Here is a 5,562-nt window from a genome sequence, read left to right as displayed (position 1 = left end):
AAAATAGCAAGGAAATCCTTGCTAGCAGCATTTTTGTATCTACAATCTTAGAGGGTCAAATAAAAGTCTTGAGGGTGGTCCACCGACTTTAGACCAGCCTTCTCTTTCCCCAGAAGGTTGTTGGTCTCCCCCGCCGAGCCCCTGATAGAACTCGGAGGTTTCTTTGGGGCTGTGGCTGCTCAAATGCAACTTAAATCCAGGAAGTACTGGAGACGCTCTCGGGGACGGTCCGAGGCCATCCACGTTGGGCGCCATTTCGTACCATCCCTGCCCGGCTCCGCGGGTCCCGGTGCCCCCCGGCGCACGGGCGAGCTCGGCGGTACCGTCGGTAGCCAAGAGGTGAGAAGGGCGTTCTGAGAAGGGAGCGTTTATTGCTGCTGCGCTGCCGGAGGGCGCGGAGGCAAACGCGGACACGGTCCCGAAACTCTCCCAGTTTTATCCAGGGAAAAGGCAGGAGCAGGGAACGGGGATGTCATGGTTCAGCATAGTTTGGTTTTTAGTAAAGAAGGCTCCGTCAGCCACGGGAGTGACTCTCTTGCAAAGAGGTGCTTACAGCTTCCTCTGTGACCCGACAGAACAAATCAGCTGGCTAGGTTGAATATTGGCAACTTTTTAAGCCACTTAAGAACCTTGACACGCCTCTGGGATCCACATTTAAGAACAAACAGAGCCCAGGAGAGCTCTCTTGTCTTCCGGCTTTTGCACAGGTAACGGGGGGGCCCTGCAGGTGGCCCAGCGGGGCCAGGCCGAGTTGGCCGTGGCGTGGCCCTGTTCCATCTGTGGCCCCTCCCCATAGCCCTGCTACCTGCAGGCAGCACAGCCCGGCTCCCCCCCGCCTCCACTGCGGCCAAAGATTCATCTGAGGCTGCCCTGCCTGGCAAAGATCATGTCACCAACAGCGATGAGCAAATTCCAGCTGTGGGGCTGGGCGAGATGAACCCTTTTTTAGTGCTGTAAGATTCTCCAGAACAGATGAAACCTGCAGACATCAATCCTCTCCCGAGTCAGAGGAGGAGGGAAGGTGAAGGCAGGTGAAGAAAACACCATAGAGACACCAAAGTCAATAAAGAAGGAAGAGCTGAAACCCCGAGAGAGGAGAAAGAGGAGGTGCTTAAAGCTGAAATTCTGTTGTAAAGCTGTGGTGGTGACAGACTATGATATATCAGAGTACCCATTGTAATTTCATGAAAGCATGGGGGGTGGAGCGTTCAAACTGTACTTGTGAGCAAAAGCACCTGTGCTGGAATAAGCAGATGCTGAAGCAGCTGTAATTTGATGAGAAGTTTGAACAGGGAGAGATGGAAGTGATGAGGACTCTTGCTCCAATTGGAAGGAGAAGACCTCAGTTCCTAGAGATGATCCCAGAGACAGTCTTAGAGATGAAGATGATGGGGACCCTTTGCTCCCAGGGACAGGGGGAGGGCCTCTGTTCTTAGAGATGAAATGCTCCCAGAGATGGGTGAAGAGAACTTTTGTTTCTGAACAGTTCAACCTTAAAAAATGGTACCCCAGTAGCTCAAGAGTGGACCCTCAAAAGCAGTTGTGGGAAAAGCTGCAAGTCGGGGGAAGGGTCTCTCACATGCAAGCAGAGAACCAACATGGGCGGCTGTCTCGCTGTGATACTGGAGCCATGAGAGAATTTCTTGTGGAGATGTCTCCACAGCATGAGCAAGAGAGACTCCTCTTCCTAAGTGAACTGAACGAGGTTATTATGGAAGTGGTAAACAGACTGAACATCTCAAGGGTTGTGTTTTTACAGTGGGAGAAGGGGGAAAGGCAGGGGGAGGAGAAGTGTTCTGAAGGTGTGGTATGATTTTTTTTCTTTCTTTTGGGTTTGTTAATAAACTTCTTTATATTCTTTCAAGTTTTGTGGCCGCTTTGCTTTCTCCTAATTCTTATCTCACAGAAGCAAAATAAGTAAGTAATGGATATTTTGAACCGAACCACTACACTCGGTGTTTCTGCCTGGTTACGAACTGAACCCGCTACAGGGGACCACTGGGCAACTCTGCGGGAGTGACGAGGGATAGAGGCCAAGAGCAACCGGGGAACCCAAACTGGGACAGGTTGTTGCAGAATGATTAGAGGATCAGGGACATGGATTATTGATAAAGGGAACAAATTAATAACAGAACTGTACAAGCAAGAGCCTGCAAGCAAAGGCCTGCATGAGAAAAAACCTCCATGAGAAAGTGCCTGTGTGAGAAACAGGCCTGAGAAACAAAAAGGGAGTTTTAAGGAGGTACAGTGCAGTGCTGATAAGGTATACTGACCATGAGAAGGGAGGAAGATTTTTGATCTCTCAAAACAAAACATAAAGCTTGCCAAATGTAGTCTTTTATCTAACCCAATTATGTAGAAGTAAGAATGCACCTTTGTAAGTTTAAACTAATTAAAGAACTGATAAGCTTGTATTCAATACTATATAAGTTTCTCTGTATTGCTAATAAACGAAGCTTGCACTACCAATCACATTGATTGTCTGCTTGGCTTCCCCCACCCGAAGTCGGCAACAGGTTAAGAGAACAGAACGAGCATCCCGGGAGAAGCCCCCTTGGCCACCCCAGCACAAAGTGGCTCCTGTGGCACCAGGGACTCGTCTGACTGAGAACTCTCTGTCCCTTGGAATGTCTGTTCACCGGCCACCACAGCCCCGCTCCCGGGAAGCTCCGCTTGGGGGGAGCCCCGTCCCCCCCATGCCTGGATTTGTGTCACCGGGAGGAGCCGAGCCCCCGGATGTGTCACCTGTGAGAAAGGGATGATCCATGCTTGACTCATGTAAGCACAGTTAACTGTTACGAGACAGTAAATGTTACTCACAAAGCCTGAGCAGCAGGATTCGCCTGCAAGCAGGATTCTTGCCTTGTCCAGGTAAGAGGAACAGGAATTTGAAAACCAGCACAGAGACCGCTGAGTCACCCACGAAGGACTGCGCGCGCTGCAGAGAGAAAGGTGAAAAGTGCACTGTGATGAAGAGTACTGATCTTCATCAGAAAGACCCCCGAGGAAGAAGAGGAGCCTTCCTCAGTGCGACCACCAGGGTACACAGCGCATGCGTGGCACCTAGGCTAATGATATTAATGACTTCCGAGAAGTAATTTGTGTAACCACTCCCATCCCAAGGAATGTGATGAATATTCATAAATTTTACGCGTCATGCTGGACTGTGTGGAGTGCTCTGTGTGTGTCAGGAGGAGCGATCCCCCACGCACCCGGCGCCGAATAAAGCAAACACCCGCTTCTCTGACTCTGTCTCTGAAGCGTCTCTTGGCTCGGTTTTGGGAGATTCACCCGGAGCAGCCGTGTCCCCCCGGGCTGTGTCAGGACCTGCCGAAGGTCGGGCACCAAAAGCAGCACCAGGTCAAACCAGTTTGAAGGTGCTCAGGAATTCCCGCAGCTCCAGGACGTCCAGCTGCATCCCGCAATTCCCAGCATGGCGGGGGATGCCCCGCAGCGCCTGGCGGTGGTCCTGCCCCGCCGCAAACCCCCCAGCCCATCATTCCGATCTGAGAAATAAAGACTCGCAAAGTCCCTTTGGAAATGCCCGCGGAAAAGCTGCGCTGTCCGGAGCTTCGGGGCTGCCGGGAGCGCGGCTTCTTGGCCGCTGCTTGCGGATGGGTTTGTCCGCGGCTCCCGAGCTTTGCAGGGAATGTTTCCCCAGGGAATGGGGCATTCCCGTGGCTACTAAAACCCGCCTTTCCCCCACCGCTCCCCGCGTCCCGCTCGGCCCCGGCCGGGCCCATCCCGCCCGGATCGGCTTCTCCTGCACGCGTGAAGTCCCCACGTTCAGATTTATTCCTGCCAGGGCTCTGTTTCCCGGAATGCGAGGGGGAGCGGGCGGGCCGGGGCTGCCATAAAGGCTGAGCCCAACGCCCGGTGGTGGCAGAGCTGCCACAGCCGGGACAGGGATGGGGAGCAACAACAGCACCCCCGGGGGCTCCACTTGCCCCCCTTGCCCCCCTTGCCCCTCACCTGGGAACTTGAGCGTGCACCGGACGGCTCCTGGTTACGCCAGCCTTGCACGAGGAGCCGGGCAAGGGGCAGGGACCCCGGGAAGGGACCCCGACCCTGGGGGAATGACAGGAACCTGGGCGTTTTGGGACCCCGTGGGGCCGGGCTGGAGCGTGTGGGGAAGGGTCTGGGTTGGGTCTAGCCCCCCCTCACCCCCCCACTGTCACTGTCACTGTCGGGTGGCAGGCGATGATGGGCAGCTCTGAGCGCTTGGGCTGAGCAGTTCCTGGGGAAAAGGGAACTCCAGCAGTGGGAGATGGCGGCCACCAACTCATCCACCCGCGAGTCATCGCCCCCTGCTCAGGACACACCCCAGCAGTGGCTCCCAGGGAGGGAAGAGCTGCACCCCGGGATAATTCGCATGGGAAGGGGGAGGTAGAACCAGCAAATCGGGATATTAATTCATCAGAAGTTCTGCCAGCTGTAACCGATGAGCGCTGACGCCTTTGCTCGTTAAAATGTCACAATCGTGCAAAGCTTTGCTGAAGGGGGAGCGGGGATCGCCTTTGGGGGAACCCCGCTCCTGCTCTGAGCACCGGGGACCGGCCTTTGGGGGAACCCCGGCTCCTGCTCTACAGGAACGGGACTAAACCCTGGAAATGTCTCTCCTCGGGGTGTGCCTTGGCCCCGCACCCCGGGAAGGAGCCCACGGGCGGGACAGCAGCTCCTGGAGACCCACGAGGGGCGGCCGTAGTGCCCTGCCCAGATCGAGTGACCGCTCCAGGCGATCCGGGGACGAGCAGTGACTCCACGGCACGACGCATCCTCGAGACTCCTCCTGGAGCAGACCCTGAACTTCCCGTGCCCCCTGCCCCCCAAAACCCCGTCTGGAGAGGGCGTGGGAGGGTTTGACTCGAGGGGACCCTGTCGGGTCTTGGGGAGCCCCTGCAGGCACCTCCTCAAGCACCCCCTGGCTTGGGGGGGTCTTGGTGTCCTCACCCCCCACCTCCCTCCTGGGGCTCTGAGGGCCTCGGGGCTTCCCTGTCCCCATCTCTGTGCTCCGGGTGGTCTCGGGGTGTCCTCCAGGTTGGGAACGGCCAAAGCAGCCACAGGATTTGGGGGTTGGACTCTGCAGGATGTTTTGTGTCTCCTTTTGGGTGCCGTGTCCGGGATTTCGGGTCCTTTGCTCGCGTGATTTCCCAGAGTTGGTGGTGGGAAAAGCTGGGTGTAGGGGTTTGTAGGGAACAGAGGAGTAAAAACTTCTGCAGTTAGGGGAGGATTTGATTTACAACCATGGAAGAAGCTCGGTTTGGTACAATTGACAGCGATTTATAGACCTTAAGCACAAGTGTTTCTATAGTTATAAGAAAATTGGTGTTATGGTGAAGGGTTTTAAGTATAATAACGTGATTTTATAGGTTAAATTAAGAATTTAAATGTTGTAAAAGTAGTCTCTGTGTGGACATGACAGGCTATTGGGTAAGACACAACTGCACTGCAGTGACAAAGTATTACAAACGATAGTTCGTAAAGTCAAAACAGGGTTTTGTTTTAAGTGCCTATTGGATTAGAAAGTTATAAATTGCTGTGTAGCCCTTGTCTTATGAGTAT

The sequence above is a fragment of the Corvus hawaiiensis genome, unplaced genomic scaffold (genome assembly GCF_020740725.1).
Source record: "Corvus hawaiiensis isolate bCorHaw1 unplaced genomic scaffold, bCorHaw1.pri.cur scaffold_95_ctg1, whole genome shotgun sequence".
In the NCBI taxonomy this organism is placed as follows: domain Eukaryota; kingdom Metazoa; phylum Chordata; class Aves; order Passeriformes; family Corvidae; genus Corvus; species Corvus hawaiiensis.
Note: the sequence above shows the minus strand (reverse complement) of the source record.